This window comes from Rattus rattus, chromosome 1 (assembly GCF_011064425.1).
Source record: "Rattus rattus isolate New Zealand chromosome 1, Rrattus_CSIRO_v1, whole genome shotgun sequence".
Lineage (NCBI taxonomy): Eukaryota > Metazoa > Chordata > Mammalia > Rodentia > Muridae > Rattus > Rattus rattus.
Genome location: NC_046154.1, coordinates 222,909,872 through 222,930,732, shown reverse-complemented (window position 1 = coordinate 222,930,732; position 20,861 = coordinate 222,909,872). Strand labels below are relative to the sequence as shown.

At 35.4% G+C, this 20,861-nt stretch overlaps 1 protein-coding gene across 2 annotated transcripts in view; it reads left to right on the top strand.

Annotated features, from left to right (window-relative positions):
* Window positions 1-20,861, top strand: part of Csmd3 (CUB and Sushi multiple domains 3) — a 1,591,133-nt gene that overhangs the window by 597,948 nt on the left and 972,324 nt on the right. The gene's annotated exons all lie outside the window — the stretch shown is intronic.

Here is a 20,861-nt window from a genome sequence, read left to right as displayed (position 1 = left end):
TACAACCGAAGAAAGGAAGGGGGTTTAAAATTCACCAGAAGGTGGAAAGTTACAGCTTTAAGGGGGAAGTAAAAAAACAAGCCAATTTATAACTAGAAGACTAAACAATTTGTGCCAGCAGAAACTTCTAAAGAGGCAGTAAAGGTTATCTTAAAAAGAAGATTGCTTCCTTCTAAATCCAAAGCAAAGAAGTATCCATGGGTACAAGGCAGGCGACTGCTCTTTCTGTAGCCTAGCAGGATATACGTGGTTTATTCAATGAAATGAGTCCATCACTCTCTACATGGTAGCAATAAGCAGGTCCAATATGAGAATGGGTGGATTGTGTGGATGTCTCAAAATACTAACACATTCCATGTACACACTATTTGTGACTTTCACTCACAGATTGCTGGGGGCTCAGCTATGTGTTCTCTAGGTGGTGACAGAAATTCCTTTATGCAGAGTATAAGTAGTTCAATAGAAGAAAACCTGCTGTTAAAATGAGTCTCTCAACAGAACAATCAAGACAATCATTCCACAGTCAAGAGCAGACATCTCAAAAGCCACTGTGTTACTCAGAGAATCCACTCAGCTTCTGACTTAACAATTGTGCTTGTAAATAGCAAACACATGTTATTTCTTTGTTGATGACTTCTTTTGCAAAGAGGCCAAAGTTCAGAATGAACAGAAAGAATAAGATGGAACAACAGAAACTAGAGAAATAGAAGAAAACTTCAAAATGCATGAGCAAAATATTGTGTGTAACTGTTTTTGCGATATATCAGGAACCTGAATGATACTACAGGTCAAGGATGCATGCTACTGAAAAGTAAAATAGACATTTACAGATAGTGCTCAATAGAACACCAAAGACAACATATCTATTAATGGGAAATTAGAAATCAAAGCCAATCTATGGTAGCAGTAGTAGTCATTCACAAACAACACAGATACTCAATAATAAACAATTTTTAAGGATGACAAACTAACGAGATAAATAACCCTAGAATATAAGGAATATTTACTAAAGTAGGGGGTATGAATTATATATTGAAAATCATTATAATAACCTCAATATCTTATTAAAATAAATTTATTGTTAATTGTTAGAATATATAAATTATAGATAAAGATACAGATTTTTGATAGAAAATTGGAAAGGTAGTAAATTCAAAGAGGAAAAACTTAATAGTCCAGAACTCTAGACTATGTCTCAGGATACAGTAGAAAAGAAACTATCTCACAGACAGATTAGAGGCTGCAGATTAGCACAGTCATTTAAAGAACTGTGGAGAAGGTTCTGAAACAAAAATGTAAACATGAGACCAAGATATTATCTTACTTCTGAATATAAAATCCAAGGGAATATATTAATATTTTGAAGTAATCTAAACTGTAAACTAATATACTATTTATAAGTACACAGACAGGAAATTAGTACATGTACTTGTCTTCAAATAACTAGATAAAAATGTGGCAAATACCCACAGCAAAATACTATTTTTTCATAAAAAACAGAAATTACCTCATTTGTAACAATATGAATGACTCTGGTAGTCACTAGTGCTCAGTAAATTCAACAACTACAGAAAAAGAAGGCCATATAGTCTTATTGTTAATGAATTCTCCTAAAACTGATCTTGCATGGAGAGAAAACACGAAATTACAAAAACATGAGAAAGCACAGGACACTGTTGATCAAAAATGTTGAGCGTCATATAGCTGGTAAAAATAGGTTTTGATGTGTATTTTCTAGCAGTGTGACAACAGTAGGCAATAATTCATTAAGCATTTCAAAATAACTATGAATGTGTTTCAAATAATCCTCAATAAAAGTGCAACATAAAAGAAAATTGATGAATCTGCTTTATTGAGCTTCATTGAGACGTCTTGTAGGATTTGTACACCAGAGCATTACACAGACTTGCATGATACATACAGTTGTATACAGTTGTAATTGCTGTATAAAAAGCTACTTATTTATAACCTAATGTCTTCTAATCTAATAATTTTAATGTAAATGAAAATTAGTTTACACATATGAATTTATGTGACATAAGCATTGACAACTTTAAAGTATTTATTATTTTATTCAAAATATTATGGTTAGGAAAGTTAAATTATGAAGGTTTAGGAGGATAGGGCCACAGAAGGATCATAGAAGAGACAATTAATGTTAAGCAGGTTTGCGATCACCATATGGAAACAGTTTTCTTAGAAACTTCTATGTACATATTCATCACAGCTAGAAGTGGGAGCTTATGAGTCTCTCCTTTTGCCATGCGGTAATATTGGCTAGATGCCTCCGGTCATGTCTGCTAAGAGCTTATATTTATGAAATTCATATAAAAGAGTTTATTGGAGGTGTTTACAGAGGGGTAATGTTTCACCAGAAGGCAGAGACTAATGAACAAAAAGTCAAATGTCATAAGTAAGTTACTTAACCTGCAGTTGGTCCGGTGTACCTTACAGACTCTCCAAGCAGTGTAAGTTATAGTTATTGATCTTTGTTTTCCAAAAGAACTTGGGGATGAATGGGAAATATATTCCCTGCTAGTTGTCTTTCACAGTTCTATACGATGATATGCAGATGGATGGGGGGGATATCATCAATAGAGTCTTACCCTGCAGTGTTCTTCCATCCTGTAATGATGATTTGCCTGTCAAGATATGCTCATTAGTGCAACAGTGGAGTAGCCAGCCACTTTCCAATTAGATTTAAGTCCACTCCACGGAAGATGCATATATTAGGTACTTTTAGTTACAGTTTTGATGGAAAGTGGGAAAAGACTTTATAATAAAGATAGCATACAGAATAAATGATGTGTTATTAGGTAATAATGGTAGAGAGGAAATATTAACAATGGAATGATAATGTAAATATTAAGAACATGTTAGGAAGTGAAACCTGTCAGTCAGTAGTAGTAGAGTCTTCTCTGGGTCTTAAGAAACTCAGTCATATGATTTTGCTCCTATTAACAGAACACAAATTTCTGCTATGAACCAGTTAGAAAGTAGTTCCTTCATAAACAGTGATTATTAAATGGCATTACTTAATAACTAGAAAAGGGCTAATTTCAACCATATGATAAAAAATTGTAAATGCTTGCTATGAAAAATGATAGAAAAGTCACTATTTAATTGATAAAATGACTAAATTATGTTTTATTATAAAATATAGTGTTCCAATGTATTATTACCCAAATATATTATTATTACCAAAATTGTACTAAGATTGTAAAGAAAAGAAAATGAAAATAAATAGTTATTCTGTAGGAGTTTGTGTGATGTGTTCTGTTTTTTTTCTAAATGAGAAATTACAAAAAGCGATTATAAGATCTGAGCTATTTTCTTTCCTGACATTTCTTGCAAGATTCCATTTCATTAATAGTTTCATTATTCAGAACTCAGTTATTGTCATTCAGAAACAGTTTGGAGATATATGTTATTATAGTGTTTGCATGCATAAATAAGCATATTATTAATAATCAATGGCAATTAGTACACAATAAGCTTCCTCTTAAATTTAATTATATGCTTGATTAAGAGTGTTTTGGTACTTAATTAAAATAAGAAGTTCCAATGATATTTAATTCTTTCTTATATTCATATTACAATCCTAATAACTACAATCTTCTCTCAATTCGTGTCTTGCGCCTATTAATTTTAATCATAAGTATGCTTGCTCACTGAATAAAGCTTGAAATGCAATTGGGTAGGTTATTTAAGGAAATTAGTATGTGGTCTGACAGTATGAAATGAGGAAAGAGTCTAGTTCAAGCAACTGAATGAAGAGATGGTTTCATAATTGGTTTCAATTAGTTGATTTTTTTATAGCTTTGGTGAAGCATTTCCTTTTATATTGTTCCATGAACTATAACCAGTAACAAAACTAGTTAGCATGATTAGTAGGTGTCAATGCTTAAAAGATAAAATGTTGAGATCTCACTGAGGATCAATGAACTGAATAATAGCAAAAAAGAATCATTAGAATATCTTTGACATTGCTAAGTTTAATATAGTTTTAATAGAGTGAAATCAGGCATATGTAATAAACTTAAGGCTCATAAATACACATTTTCTTAGAAGAAATAAGTTCATCCACAATGGGTATCTTTTTAGTTTGACTCAAGCAACCATTAAATGAGCATTAGAATATGATGTTATCAAGAAATCCAACACACTGTTAAATTCAGATTGAGTTCCCATTAATTTTCATTTAAAAAAAAAACAATAAATCTCAGTAATGAGGTTGGTACCTAAAAAGAAACTAAAGTATTAAAAGCCTCATTGACCACAGACTAGTAAGAGGTAGAGATAGGGTTTAAAGTAAGGTTGATTTTATTTCATTAGTTGAATTCATCCCAGTATATTTTACTCTCAATTGGAAAACAACTCTAAGAATGTATAATTACTGCATGAAGTCCTTTAATTTGTTATAAATTTTCTTTATAATTACATAGCACTTCCTATAGAAATAGAGGTTGAGCATTATTATAGGAGAGAACAGAATTGAGGTTCACTGAATTCCTGAATCCTTGTTATCCTAACAACTTCCTGGTTCTAGAGTCTTCATCCTCACTACTAATTTCTCACAAGAAGTGTGTGTGTGTGTGTGTGTGTGTGTGTGTGTGTGTGTGTATTTGTATTTGTATTCAAACATAAAAGGATTTATTTTCATTTAAAAAGGTATTTGAGAGGCTAGAGAAATAGGTCAGTCTACAAGAGGTTTGCTTTGCAAGCACAAGTACCACAGGTTTTTTTTTTTTCCAGAACCCATGTAAAGAGAAAAGCAAGCTGTATGGTGGCAATGCCTTTATAAACCAAGCACTGAGGAGGCAGAGGCAGAGATCTCTGGGGTTTTCTGGTCAGCTAGCTTAGCTGACTTAGTGAGTTACACGCTAATGAGAGAACCTGTATTAAAAGAAACATGATGAATGCTTCTTAATGAAGCTATGAGGTTGCTGTCTTTTTTATATCCATGTGCATGTGTATACAAAAGCACATGCTCACATATACATGCACACACACAAACACACACATACACACACACACACACAGAGAGAGAGAGAGAGAGAGAGAAGAGATACCATTTCAATGTATTTTTATTTTTTATTCCTGTCTCTAATCCTTTGAACTAAAGTAATTCATATGCGAAGTACAGAATAAGTTGTAAAAGATTTCTGTAAAGTTTGAAATTAATTCATGTTTTAGAGGATTAGTCCACCGAATAGGCAAGGAATAGAATGGCAGGTACTTCAAAATGGTGTTCATAAACCACAAATCAAGAATATGTATATGATATTATGGATGAGTGAATATTTGGCTGAAATAATATATGGTCAAAAATATTATCACTTTTGTTCAGAGTTGGAAAGCGGTGTCCTTGTGGAAAACTGTGATCACTGCCCGGGAGTTTGGGCTTCCTTAGGCACATAGAGGCTAAGAGACTGTGCAGAGATGTTCGAAGAGTGTCACTAGATCAATGGAAATGTGATACATGAGAGAAATTTAAGTAATTGGTGGTACGATGAAACAAATCTTATCAATGCCATCCACTCTTGAATGTTATGAGCCACACAAATATACTTTTAATATCCTGTTGCTCATAAAAATTGCATTTCAATAATTCAATATACTTATTTAAAAATGGAACATGGACTTCCAGTCTGAACAAGTGCCCTGAGCAGACCTTGGGAGTTGGCTCCTCACCCACTCCCTCAACACCCATAGGAAGCCCAACTCATAGGAGCTCTAACGCACTTAGGATCAGAGGGGAGGAGGACGCAACAACTGTCCCAACACCCAGAGTTCCCCAGTATCCAGGGACACAGGAACCCCTGCCCAGCCAGGGGCCTGGGTCCCTTCCAATCTGAACCAGTGCCTGGACAGACATTGGTCGCTGTCTCCATACCCAGTCTCACAACCCTCAGAGGAAGCCCGACTCCCAGGTGCTCTAAAGCACCCATGATCGGAAAGGTACTGAAATGCACAGAATCATAGGATGCCAGGATCACAGAAGAAGCTTGACTCCCAGGAGATCAGACACAACCAGGAGCACTGGACCTCTGACACACTCAAAATCACAGCATCTTTCCCAACACCCATCATAACTGGGACCCCCACAGGAACCAGGGAAAACCAAACTCCATTGGCCTGAGGCATGGGTTCTGTCGAGCTTGCACCTGTGCCCAGAGCAAACCCAGGACTCTGGCTCCCCAGCTACTCCTGCAGCACCCTGGGAAAGCTTCACTCCAGGGAGCTCAGACAAAGCCATATTTCAGGAGCTTGGTCACAACAGGATTTCAGAGGGATAAACAACTTAAGCAAAGTGGCTGGGTACACAATCAACTCAAACAAATCAGCAGTCTTCCTCTACTCAAAGAATAAACAGGCTGAGAAAAAAAATTAGTGAAATGACACCCTTCACAATAGCCACAGATAATATAAAATACCTCGGTGTGACTTTAACCAAGCAAGTGAAAGATCTCTATGACAAGAATTTCAAGTCTCTGAAAAAAGAAATTTAAGAAGATCTCAGAAGATGGAAAAATCTCCCATGATCATGGATTGGCAGAATTAATATTGTAGAAACAGCGATCTTGCCAAAATCAGTGCAACCCCATCAAAATTCCAACTCAATTCTTCATAGAATTAGAGACAGCAATTTGGAATAACAAAAACCAAGGATAGTGAAAACTATCCTCAACAATAAAAGGACTTCTGGAGAAATCACCATCCCTGACCTCAAGCAGTATTACAGAGCAAATGTGATTAAAAACTGCATGGTATTGATACAGAGACAGACAGGTAAATCAGTGGAATAGAATTGAAGACCTAGAAATGAACCCACACACCTATGGTCACTTGATTTTTGACAAAGGAGCCAAAACCATCCAATGGAAAAAAGATAGCATTTTCAGGAAATGGTGCTGGTTGAACTGGAGGTCAGCATGTAGAAGAATGCAGATCTATCCATGCTTATCACCCTGTACAAAGCTTAAATCCAAGTGGATCAAGAACTTCCACATCAAACCAGATACACTCAAACTAATAGAAGAAAGAGTGGGGAAGAATCTCCAACACATGGGCATGGGAGAAATTTTCCTGAACAAAACACCAATGGCTTATTCTCTAAGATCCAGAATTGACAAATGGGATCTCATAAAACTGCAAAGCTTCTATAAGGCAAAGGACACTTGCTAGGACAAAATGGCAACCAACAGATTGGGAAAAGATCTTTACGAATCCTACATCAGATAGAAGGCTAATATCTAATACTTACAAAGAACTCAAGGTGTTAGACTCCAGAGAATCAAGTAATTCTATTAAAAATTGAGGTACAGAGCTAAACAAAGATTTCTCAGCTCAGAAATGTTCAACATCTTTAATCATCAGGGAAATAGAAATCGAAACAACTCTGAGATTCCACCACATACCAATCAGAATGGCTAAGATCAAAAACCCAGGTGTCGACAGATGCTGGGGAGAATGTGGAGAAAGAAGAAAACTCCTCCATTGTTGGTGGGATTACAATTACAACCACTTTGCAAGTAACTCTGGAGGTTCCTCAGAAAATTGGACATGGTACTACCTGAGGATTCAGCTATACCACTCCTGGGCTTATACCCAAAAGGTGCTCCAACATATTACAAGGACACATGCTCCACTATGTTCATCCCAGCCTTATTTATAACAGTCAGAAGCCAGAAAGAATCCAGATGTCCTTCCACAGAGGAATGGATACAGAATATATGGTACATTTACCTAATGGAGTAGTACTCAGCTATTAAAAACAATGACTTCATGAAATTCTTAGGCAAATGAATTGAGACTAGAAAATATTATCCTGAGTGGGGTAACCCAATCACAAAAGAACACACATGACATATATTCACTGATAAGTGAATATTAGCCCTGAAGCTTGGAATAACCAAGATACAATTTACAGACTACATGAAGCTCAAGAAGAAGAAAGACAAAAGTGTGGATGCTTCAGTCCTTCTTAGAAGGGGGAACAAAAAACTCACAGGAGGAAACATGGAGACAAAGTGTACAGCAAAGACTGAAGGAAAGGCCTCCCAGAGACTGCCACACATGGGGATCCATCCCACATGAAGTTACCATTTACTGAGCCCAGTCACTATTGGGGATGCTGAGAGGTTCATCTGCCAGGAGCCTGATATAGCGGTTTCCTGAGAGGCTCTGCCAGAACCTGACAAATACAGAGGTAGAAGCTCACGACCAACCATTGGACTGAGAACGGTGTCCCAATGGAGGAGTTAGAGAAAGGACTGAGTTAGTTGTTTGGGTTTGTAATCCCATAGGAAGAAAAACAGTATCAACCAACCAGATACCCCAGAACTTCCAGGAACTAAACTACCAACTAAAGAGTACATAGGGAGAGACCCATGGCTCCAGCCATATTTGTAGCAGAGGATGGGCCTTATCAGGCATTAATAGGAGGAGAGGTCCTTGGTCCAGTGAAGGCTCGATGCTCTATCATAGGGGAATGCCAGTGCAGGAAGGTGTGAGAGAGTGGGTGGGTGGGTAGGTGGAGGAACACTCTCATGGAGGCAAGGGGTGAGGGATGGGTTGCGGGTTTTCTGGAGGGAAAAATGGGAAAGAGGATAACATCTGAAATGCAAATAAAGTAAATATCCAAAAAATTTAAAAAAATAAAAAATAAAATGAAACTTGGATTTTATCCATGTACAATTTCCTTGAACATTGTGGATTTGATATTTTTGTTGAAATTGGAGTTCTTCTATGGCCCTGTCATAGTTTTTGAAAAGTTGACACAGATCTGGACATTGGAAGAAGACATTTTACTTGAGAAACTTTAACCATCTGATTGACTTGTGGGAATATTTTAACACTTTTTGGTGTTTAATATATTTAGCTGTGTCAGCCCACTTAGGTAGTGGCATTCCTAGACAAGTAGACCTGGAATGCATAAAGCATGCAGCCATGCAAGCCTATCAGTATCTTTCCTTCATGGACTATGCTTCTCTTTTTGCTTTCATGTTTCTGTCCTGAGTTCCTGAACTGGCTTCCCTCAATGGTGAACTAAAATTTATCACAACAGCACAGAAAAAAATCTAGAAAACACAGTTTCCATCATCCTACCTTCCTTTGGGTATATGAGAGTTGATAATGTTTTTGTCTTTGACTACAATTCCCCTCGTCTCTGAATTATACTTTCAGAAAGCATCTTACTCTAGTCTGTTTCTGCCTTTGAGAATTTAGGGACAAAAGGCAGGGACTCTTGGTAAATTTAATTGTAATTTTAATTTTAAAAATCTGTTTAGTAGTTAAGAGGTGTGTTTATACTACACCCAATACCTAAGTCAACTTATGTTTTATAAAGTATTTCTTCTGCTACAAGTATAGCATTGAAAAGAATATTTAAAAACATATAAAATATGAAATTTTGTGGTCAGAAGTATTAACAATGAAACTTTGAATAAATTCGACAAGTTTTACCTTAAGTATAATTATTTTAAGTGATGAAGTAATTGCTCACAGTGATGTAAAAGACAGAATACTAAGGTACCAACGCAAAGGGATGACTTACCAATATAATTAAATGTTCTTTGTGTTTCTGGCTTTCCAAATCTATGTTGAGTTTAAAAATATGGATGGAGAATGCTGGATCTGCCCAAATTTAATGGTTGAGTCACTTGAGAAGAGCCTCATTAAGGAGAACATGGTTAGAGGAAACCAGACGTGGTTAGAGTGAACCATGTACATGAACCAGACTGATGGCAAACTAGTCAATCTCCATTATTATTAGAGTGACTTTTGAACAAATCAATAAATGACTTACCTGCACTCCATGTTTAATAATTTCAAAAGACAATTTTCAACTATCAAACCTATGTCAACTGGTCTGTTCCTTACACATATACAGAATCAATTCTTCCCCACCCACGTCAAGTTCTGTCACAGTGGCTGTGGACAAGGGGAACTGTCCAAATGAAGGTACAAGACCATGGGGAACGTACACTGCCAGAGCGTGTACCTATTCCTCACCTCTGTTTCACACCTTGTACATGTCCACATGTTGTTTTCCTCTCCTTTTTACTTTTACACACTTTATTGAAAACAACTACTACCTGTTTGACTAGGTCTCTTCCTTAGTGAAGAACTGTAGTTAACCTTAATAGAAAACAAAATAATTCATGTGCTAGATATTAACCCCGTTGTCAGAACATTTAGAACTGTAGCAGGTTATTAAACAATGGAATTTTTCCTTTAACTGTTGCCAGTCTGATATACTATAGAGTCGTGTCAGAGGGAAACAAGAATTGAGGAATTGCCTGTTCAGATTGGTCTCTGGGTATATCTCCAGTGAATTTGCTTGATTGTGAATTGTTATTGTAAGGCAAAGCCCACTGTGAGTGATGCTGTCCCAGTGAAGCTGGTCATAGGCAATATAAGAAACATAACTAAGAGTGAGTGTCTGAGTGAGCTGAGACTGAGACAGCGGGCAGTGTGTTTCTGTGGCTTCTGCCTGTGACTTCCCTCAGTGACAGAATGTGACCTAAAAGGGTAAGATGAAATGAACCTTTTGTCCTCTAACCTGCCTTTTCATCAGAATGTCTCATCACATCAGTGGGAAAATACCTAGGGGAGCAAGGGAGGGAGGGATATCTTTTTCAGGATCCACTCATTCCATCCAGATACCCAGAAATTCAGTATTTTTATCAACTCTCCTTTATCTTGAATATACAGGGATGACAAAGCAGAAGGAAGGAAGAATATTTGGGTTCTGGTGACCTCAGTCCTACCACCCTTTGCCTAGAATAACCAGGGTCACATGAAAAGAAACAACAGCTACCTTATTTAAATGATTTTATTTTGAATCTCTGAAACTTCAGCACGAATAGGACGCCACCTAAAACTATTAATTAGAGGTCTCTGCACAGCCTAACATCAAATCTCCTTGGGGCTATTTTTGCCCTTATTTATATGGATTTCCATTCGTGTCCACCTCTTCTATATTGCCATTGACCGTCTCTCCATTGATCCTCTGCGGGTCAGAGGTATACACTAAACTGCTCAGGTAATTTATATGACTTCCCCTTACTCTAAATTAAACAATATTTCTTTTACATAGTGGTCTTCATTTTATATAAGTGTTTGAAAGATACAGAAGCAGGTGTGGCTCTATAGCTTGATATCACCTCTGTGCAACTGTATTCAGTCCCCAGAATCCAGTTTGGGAGAATAAAAGCAAGTTCTCAGAGATCTCTTACTTTTTTGTAAAGCCTGCACCTGTGCACATAACCACATGCACATCACACACACACACACACACACACACACACACACACACACACACACCACTAAATCTTATAAAATAAAGTAGAACCATTTTTAAATTTTCAGGCTGTAGAAATAGCTTTAATTTTTAGAAGGTCACACTGTGCATGTCTCATCACTCCAGCTGAGTTATAAGTTTCAACAAGATGGAAATGGTGTCATTTTTGCTAGACCCCTTTGACATTTATGCCTCAAAGTTCAGTAATTATTGGATGATGGAGTAATTGCTGAAATACAGAGGCATCTCTCACTCATCATATTGAATGATTATATAATCCACCAAATTATCTCTGATCAGTTTAGCATACCCTTTTAAAGAATTAAATTCTGTGAGTGCTAAAGTTGCCCTAATACAGATACTTGTCCCAGTTCTGTCACAAGGCAAGGAGAGTTCGTGCACATTTTCTGCTATTCTGAATCAAGTGCTAAAAGGTTATTCCATGGTACATGAAGCATCTTTCATTTTCAGAAACTATGACCTGGGTATGATTGCAAATTTACCTGATATCTGTGTTATTTTTTAATTTGAGTTTCAATATACTGGTAAGGATACTGGATGTAATTAGATTTTAAAATTTATATATCTTTTGTTTTACATTTCTTTCCAATCCTAGCAAACTATCTCAATGTGACAATTATATAATTTAAATATATCATTTTATACAAATTCCCTCTACCACAAATTATTGGCATTAAATGAGCATTGATATTTGAAACAATATGATCTCTCAGTCACAAGTCAAATGGCATCTCCATCAGTCTTAACATTTATATTAACAGATTGTTTCAGCAGAATTTGATACTTCTTGAAACACAGTTATTAAATATTTATTATTTATGCTTATGAATGTCTTTCCTAAACGTATGCATGAATGTCATAAACATGGTTCCTGACTACAGAGGTTAAAGAGGGTATTGGGTTCCCTGGAACTGGAATTACAGATGGTTCCGAGCTACCATTTGTGTGCTGGGAATCAAACCCAGGTCCTATGCAGAAGCAGGAAGTCCTCTTAAAGACTGGCTTTTGAGCCATTTCACTAATTCTTGACAAAAGTTTCAAGCAATGGTCACATTCTGCCCTCATAATTAATTCAGTAATTTGTTTTACTGCTAGAAAAATCAGTCTAGCCAATCTTGGTTATTAAGATTTTGTTTGCTTGTATGCCAGGCAATAATTTATTGTGAATTCTTTTTCTTACATTAAAATACCCCTAACCAAAATGAATATTTTTATTTTGGTTAGCAAATGTTAGCCTTCAGAAGTATCTTACTACTTCTAAAACAATAAATATTGCTTCATGTTTAATTCATCTTCTGAACTCCAATGTGATCCATGACATGTGTGGAATCATAGAAATTACGTTACTATGGTCCAGCATAGAAAGTGAGTTAGAGAAGTAAATGCATTTTGGTAAAACACAGTAGAAAACCTTAACAATGAAATTCAGTGTTTAAAGAAAAAAAATCACACCTTGCAAATGTTATTCAGTGCTTATTGTAACACAGTTAATTCAACATATGCCTGCTGCTCTGTTTTATACTCGTTCATTTCAATTATTTTCTGTTTAAGCATGACCTAAAAAAAACTTCGTGTGATGATTATCTTTTGCATTTTCATATTGAATGAGATTACTCAGCTAACTCAATCCTGGTTTGCTTGCCAACAGCACAATGTTCTAAATACTTGATTCACAAGGATGAGTCAGAGCCCTTGTTCTCAAGTCCCCAAATTGTATAATAGCAATGAAACTAGGTATAAAGAAACTGATTCATTCCGTTATATTTAATGAAAAAGTCCAAGAGACAGGATAGCTACAGTAAGTGTTTTAAAATATTCACGAAATGCTTGCCCTGATGTCTCTGACAGCATTCTCATAAATGTTCTCACTTATGTCCTATGTGATTGAAATGGTTCAGGACTGTATCACACAAAATTATCACTAAAAAGTTTAGAAAATGCATTTATTTGACATGCACTTTTTAAAAGTCTTTCAATGAGAGGTACGAGGTAGAAAACACTTTGCCTCTGTTTGATGTTATACTCTCCTAAATGATTTTTAATCATCTGGGAAATAAAACGCTGAGATTAATTTTCTGGAAGAAATACAAGCAACTCGAATTTTGCTTCCCTTAGTAGATATAATTTTACAATGTTTTAAAGTGCTGCTAATTGATCTCAGCAGGATCATGCTTCATCTCTTTGACGGAATAATTATGCGATTCTGTGCTCATTGTGTCCCTTTCCTTTCTTTCAATTTTTCATTCCAGTTCTCAAGGTCAGGCTTGGTTCTTGATAAGCTGTTGAAAACCTTGCTTTTAAGGCTATTCATTGTGTTTACTCCAAAGTGGGAAGTAATTTTAATGTCTCTGACTGCATTAATATATGTATAATTATTATAATTATAATAGTAATTATTATTATTAGTAGTAGTAGTAATAGTAGTAGTAGTAGCAGCAGCAGTAGTAGTAGTAGTAGAAGTAGTAGCAGTAGTAGTACTAGTAGTTTTCGGAAAATTCATATATAAGTAATATATTTACATCATTTCTCATTTTTCTATTTCCTTCTAAGTCCTGCTGTACCTCTTGAGTGCCTTTTATAATATGCTACCTTTTTGCACATAAATTCGCCCCCCCCATGCCTTGATACTATTTACAAGTGTTTAAGGCCGACCAGTTCTTCTTGTTATAATTCTAGTATGTGTGTGTACATATTTATTGTGTTTGTTTGTCAGCCGAGTTTTCACTACATAAAATCTACTTATAAGTAACATGTTCAGAATATTTCCCTTTCAAATCTATTTTCCTAATTCCATTTTCATAATAATGCCGTATCTAAGTTTCCTTGGAGAACTCATTCCTTATTCTTCTTGTTTCAAATATACTTGCTTTTAGTTTAGTGCCACTCAGTTTTGAAAATCCCAGGTAGATTTCCTATTAATTGCTTGAATATAAATATACACCTTATTTCAGGTTACATTTTAAGGCTTACTTCTCTCTCAAATCCCTTCTATATATCTTCATTAATGCTTAGCTGTTTCATTATATATTTTTATGGTTACTTGCTCATTTTTGTATCCGATGTTATTATAAGGCGATTTACATTCTGTGATGATTCATTAATTTTGGTCATTACAGCATATAAACATCAAAAGGGCAGCAACATGTCTGTATTTTGGAACTACCTCAGACCACTCCCATAGACAATTGGCTAAGTAGCGCCGTGAGAATAATTACTAGATTTTCCTAGGTAACAATCTATGTCTTTCTCTGAAAGATTCCTGAGCTTTGAAGTCAGACAACTTGGGCTTTAAGCTACACAAAACTATTTATTACTTGTTTGACATGGGCAAGTTGCTTAAAATATTTAGTTTCCTTCCAAGTAGAATGTAGTGAGTATATGTACCTTGCCTTTCATGAATTCATAAATGCTTTGAAGAGAGCATATTTGTGGACTGACACAGAATCCAAACTGGAATTTTGCTTTTATAACTCAGGAAATCATATATCTTAGTGCTTTTACTAGTATCCATTAAAAAAATACTAAGTGCTTTCTATGACTAAGATAGTTTGTGAATATTTTATCTTTAATATACATTTATAGTAAAAATTTGTAGTAACTGTTGAAGTCTGGTAGGAACATCTAAAAGTTATTGTAACCTACCTACCTGTATGATTTGTTAAAAAAAAGATAAAAGCCTAGCATGCAACAGTATATTTTTAGATTAAACCAGTGAATACAGTAGAGAATGGATTGGTACCTCAGTGGAGAAAGTGCTTCCATAAAAAGTAGGAAGACGGACCTTCATTTCCAGAACTTAAATGTCATTTGAGAAGATTGCCACCTATAAGAGCAGCCCTCTAGAGGTAGAAAAGGAGGGTTTATGGTGAGATAGAGCTAGCTAGACTAGTAAATACCTGAAATGTTTGGGTTCAGAATGAGGTCTCAGCCTTAATAGATTCAATAGAAACAAGTAAGAAACATTCTCATCTGTATCAAGGGGCTCTGGCAAAGCCACTCAGGTGACACCCATATCTGGCTCCTGTCAGCAAGCACTTCTTTGCATCAGCAATAGTGACTGCATATGGGATGGATCCCCAGGTGGGGCAGTCTCTGGATGAACTTTTCTTCAGTCCCTGCTCCACCCTATGTCCCTGTACTTCCTTTCATGAGTATTTTGTTCTCGCTTCTAAGAAGGACTGAAGCATCCATATTTGGACTTCCTTCTTTTTTAGTTTCACATGATCTGTGAATTTTTTTCCTTAGATATTCCAAGCTTTTGGACTAATATCCACTTATCATGAGTGCATACCATGTGTGTTCTGTGGGTTACCTTACTCAAGACGATATTTTCTAGTTCCATCCATTTGCATAAGAATTTCATGAGGCCACTGAGTAGTACTCCATTGTGTAAATGTACAACATTTTTCTGTATCCATTCCTCTGTTGAAGGGTATCTGGGTTCTTTCCAGCTTCTGGCTATTATAAATAAGGATGCTATGAATATAGTGGAGCATGTGTCCTTGTTATATATTGAAGCATCTTTTGGGTGTGTTCTAGCTGGGTCCACAGGTCCAATTTTCTGAGGAACTGCCAGAAAAATTTCTAGAGTGGTTGTACAAGCTTGCAATCTTTCTAACAATGGAGGAGTATTTCTATTTCTCCACATCATTGCCAGCATCTTCTTTCACATGTCTTAGCCATTCTGACTGGTGTGAGGTGGTATCTCGGGGTTGTTTTGATGTGTGTTTCTCCAATGACTAAGGATGTTGAACATTTCTTTAGGTACTTCTGAGCCATTTGCTATTCCTCGGTTGAGAATTCTTTGTTTAGCTCTTTATCCCCATTTTTTAAAATAAGGTTATATAATTCTCTGGAGTCTAACTTCTGAGTTCTTTGTATATATTAGATATTAACCATCTTTCAGATGTAGGATTGGTAAAGACAGTTTCCCAATCTGTTAGTTGGTGTTTTGTCCTAATAACAGTGTCCTTTACCTTTCAGAAGCTTTGAAGTTTTATGAGGTCCCATTTGGTGATTCTTGATCTCAGAGCATAAACCATTGGTGCTCTGTTCAGGAAATTTTCTCCTATGCACATGTGTTCGAGGCTCTTCCCTTGGAAAGTTTAGTTTGAGTGTATCTGGTTTTATGTGGAGGTCTTACAAGTTCTGTACAAGGAGATAAAAATGGGTCAATTTGCATTCTTCTACATGCTGACCTCAAGTTGCACCCCCACCATTTGTTGAAAATGCTCTATTTTATGGGATAGTTTTAGCTCCTTTGTCAAAGATCAAGTGACCATAGGTGTTTAGGTTCATTTCTGGGTATTCACTTCTATTCCACTGATCTACCTGCCTGTCTCTGTACCAATATCATGAAGGTTTTTTTTATCATGACAGCTCTGTAATTCAGCTTGTGGTCTGGGATGGTATGGAGGAGTTCGAGAAAAAACTGAAGGAGCTGAAGAACCATAGGAAGAACAACCATATCAATGAACCAGACCCCAGCATAGCTCCCAGGGACTAAACCACCAACCAATGAGTACACATGTAGGGACCTGTTACTCAAGTCACAAATTTAGCAGAGTATGGCATTGTCCAGGATCAATAGGAGGAACAACCCTTGATTGGGCTTCACAGGTTGGGAGTGGGTGGGCGGGAGTGGGAGCATCCTCATAGAAGCAGGGGGAGGGGAAGAGATATGAGAGTTGCTGGGGGAAGAGGATAACGTTTGAAATGTTAATACATAAAATAACCAAGAAAAATAAAATAGAACAACAACTGTCTTATTCCTGCACAAACATCATGACCTAAAAGCAAGTTGGGGAGGAAAGAGTTTATTCAGCTTACACTTCCATGTTGCTGTTTCATCACCAAAGGAAGTCAGGGCTGGAACTCAAGCAGGTCAGGAAGCAGGAGCTGATGCAGAGACCATGGAGGGATTTTGCTTACTGGCTTGCTTCCCCTGACTTGTTCAGATTGCTTTTTTATAGAACCCAAGACCTCCAGCCCAGGGATGGCACCACCCACAATGGTCTGGGTCCTCCCACCTTGACCACTAGTTGAGAAAATGCCTTACAGCTGGGTCTCATGAAGGCGTTTCCATAACTGAGGCTCCTTTTCTGTGATAACTCCAGCTTGTGTCAAGTTGACACACAAAACTAGCCAGTGCAACAACCAAAACCGAATAGATGAAGAAGAAGATAATATCTTCAGGCCTTAGCCTGTCTATACCCACAAACATATGTCAACACACATTGCAATATGCTCAGACACATACATACATACATACATACATACATACATACATACATCACACACAAACACACACACACAGAGACAGAGAGACAGAGAGAGACAGAGAGAGAGTCAGAGACTGGGAGACAAAGAGACAGAGACTAAGATGAGAGAGAATAATTAGGGAGTATTTATTAATCACAGAAGTAGGTCACATAACTGTTCAATTAATGACCTAGCTTTCTCATTTGTTCATTTAAAGTTAGTTGTAGAGAGCTTAGAGGGAAATTATTAAAGTTTGAAAAAGGAAAATGTTTATAATCATGAACAGCATCTATAGAGCAACAATCTATGAAACTTGAATGTAAAATTTTTCCATAGCTTTATGAATAATTTAATTCACAAATGGTTATGGGTAGATGGTCTCATAATCAATAGAGGATAAACAAGGTCATACAATACTGTGACTTCTAGAGGATAAAGACAAGACATGCCTCAGAATTAAATTCTTTTCTTCAGTAAAACAAATTTTAAGAGCCTATTGATTTGGATGTTATTCAGTCACAAAACCAGAATTTGTGTAATCTGTGATGACTTCATTGTTCTCTTATGCATTCACTTTATCCGTGAGATATGTCCTATCTCCCTTTTATGTCATTCATCAATGCAATATTTACTTTTAGTTTAAATAAGTTGAAACTAAGCCTAAAAGGTATAAAATCAAAGTTTCTATCTTTCATTTTTTCCCCTCTGAAACCATTTCCTGTGAAAGCCTATGAAGTCTCCTTTCCTCCTAGATATATAGCTTTATGATAATTGAAGTCCTGACCTTAATTATTTTTAGAGTGTGTAAGGGAGAGGAAGTGTTTTGATTATAAGGTCAAAAGTGGTAATTTCATTGAAAGTATTCCTTTGTTATTACCCTACTCAAAGGATTGGGTTCTCATTCCATTTATCAAAACTTATTAACCTTAGCATCTATTCCAGCAAGTATTATTTACATAAAATTTCCAGAAAATGAAATATTTAAAACAGTTCTGTTGTTATATGTAAAACATGGTGTGTGTGAGTTGGATTGTACATGTGTATATTCACACTCATGTTCTCTCTCTCTCTCTCTCTCTCTCTCTCTCTCTCTCTCCATCTGGAACTTGCAATATTTTGGCTGGACTGGCATTAAGAGACATAAATTCTCTTGTATCCTACATTACCATATAAACAGTGCTGTGGCTACACAGGTCTATGGCTCCACTTTGGTATTTACATTGGTACAGGGCACCCAAACTCCTTTCCTCTGGCTATGTAACTCGCAGTCCTAGCACTGAGCCATCTGTCTCTTCAGTCTGAAAACTTTTTAATTGCCCAAATCCACAGACAATATATCTATTTAAAGTATTTCTAGAACTCCACATATAGAAATATTTTTAAACAATAGAAAACTAAATAATAAAAACATATGAGGGAATAAAGTAAAATTTTAGGAAAAATTAAACTTGGCTACTAATATTTTAAATATCTTTCAAATATTAACTTCTGAAGATGACCTATTTATATAAACCCTTGGTATTCTGTAAATGTTAGCCAAGTTCTTTAATGTCCTATATTTTTGGACTCGAAAATAACTATTATAAACTAAGAGTAAATATTTCACCTCTAAAACAAATCATTCCCTCAAAGTCTTCCATTCTTATTACATTCGTTAATCAAGTACAATACCTTATACTTCAAATTAATCAGTGAGTTTTTCTACAAGTATTAAAAATTATAGGAGAAATTAACAGAATAGTGGAAATACTACCAGATTCAGGGGAGTGGCAGACTGAGTAAAAGCATTTGCTTTTCAAAAATTGTAGAATAAATAAAAAATATTTACAGCTCAATTTTGAAACCCTTATAAAAACTAGAACATGGTTGCCTGTGCCAATAAATCCAGACACTGGCCAGAAAGCATTGCCAAAATTATTAGCTTCTAGTTCAGTGAAAGTGTGTTTCAAGGCAATAAGCAAAATTAGTAGGGAAAGATTGTAGTCTGTTCTGGCAACTATTGATCTGGGGTCCACATGCACACACATGGCCATTTATAACTGCTCATTTATGGAATACACTACATACACACACAAGTACATACACACAAACACACACACAGACACACACACGTGAGTTCATACATACAACACAAGAGAAAACACAACATAAAGAAAAAAACACCACAATTAGTAGAAGCTAGTTATAAAGAATTTATAAACCTATGTCTATACATATTCCAATTTTATAACATTTCAGCTATCTATTATTTTACATGATTTGCACTTTGGTAATTTCAATGTTACCTCAGTTTAGAATGATTTTGTTTGACATAATTATTTTGCCAGGAACTTACTAATGCTTTACATGGAATCAATAATTTTATAGAATAGGAAAAAGATTCACTCTTATATCACAACTATATTTTTTACCTTGTTTGAAATTTTGCAACCATAGTTATTCTCATATACATTTAATTAACTCACCTAAGATTTAATTGCCTCTGAACTGTAGTAAAATTATACCTTCTGGGAAATTAACATTTATCTAGCACCAGAAACTGAACAATTTACTCAAGTTGCTAAACCACTTTTTCCTTATTTCTTAATTTTAGTTTAATTGATTAATTGTTACAATAGCAATTTCATATGCTAGTAAACCAGATATATGTTATATAACATATATGTGTTATAAAAACTAATATATATATACATATATATGCATATATAAATATTATACACACACATATACATTGCTCTGCAAATTCTGGTATATCTAAATCTCCACTTTCAACTCAGATTAAAATTGAAGTATTTCTAAATGTAAGTAGTTAATACCTGTTTTTTATATTTACCCGTTTAAAATGTCATACGTCCATGAATTTGTTACTATTATTATTACTAAATATCCAAATTAAAACAGATAAATGAGATAAAATGCAATCAAATTACTTAAGTTAAAATATGTTTATTTTATACTAGTATATTTTTATTATTTAAATAAAAAGTGTGCATGTTTTCTATGTAAACTTTACTATATATAGAAACATACATCATTCTGTCATTAAAATATTACTTTGAAGAAACTATATAAATTATAGTGATCTCCATTTTAAAACCGTGTAAAATATGATAGTATTTTAAAGCTTGCCATGAAGACTAAATAATGTAAGGCATCTAAAACTTTAAGCAAAACTAATTCCATTTCTGATGCAGTAAAATTTAGTCACATTACCAAAAATTAATCTCTTCTGTACTACATGAGAAAATGCTAGATTTTCAGTCAGACATTT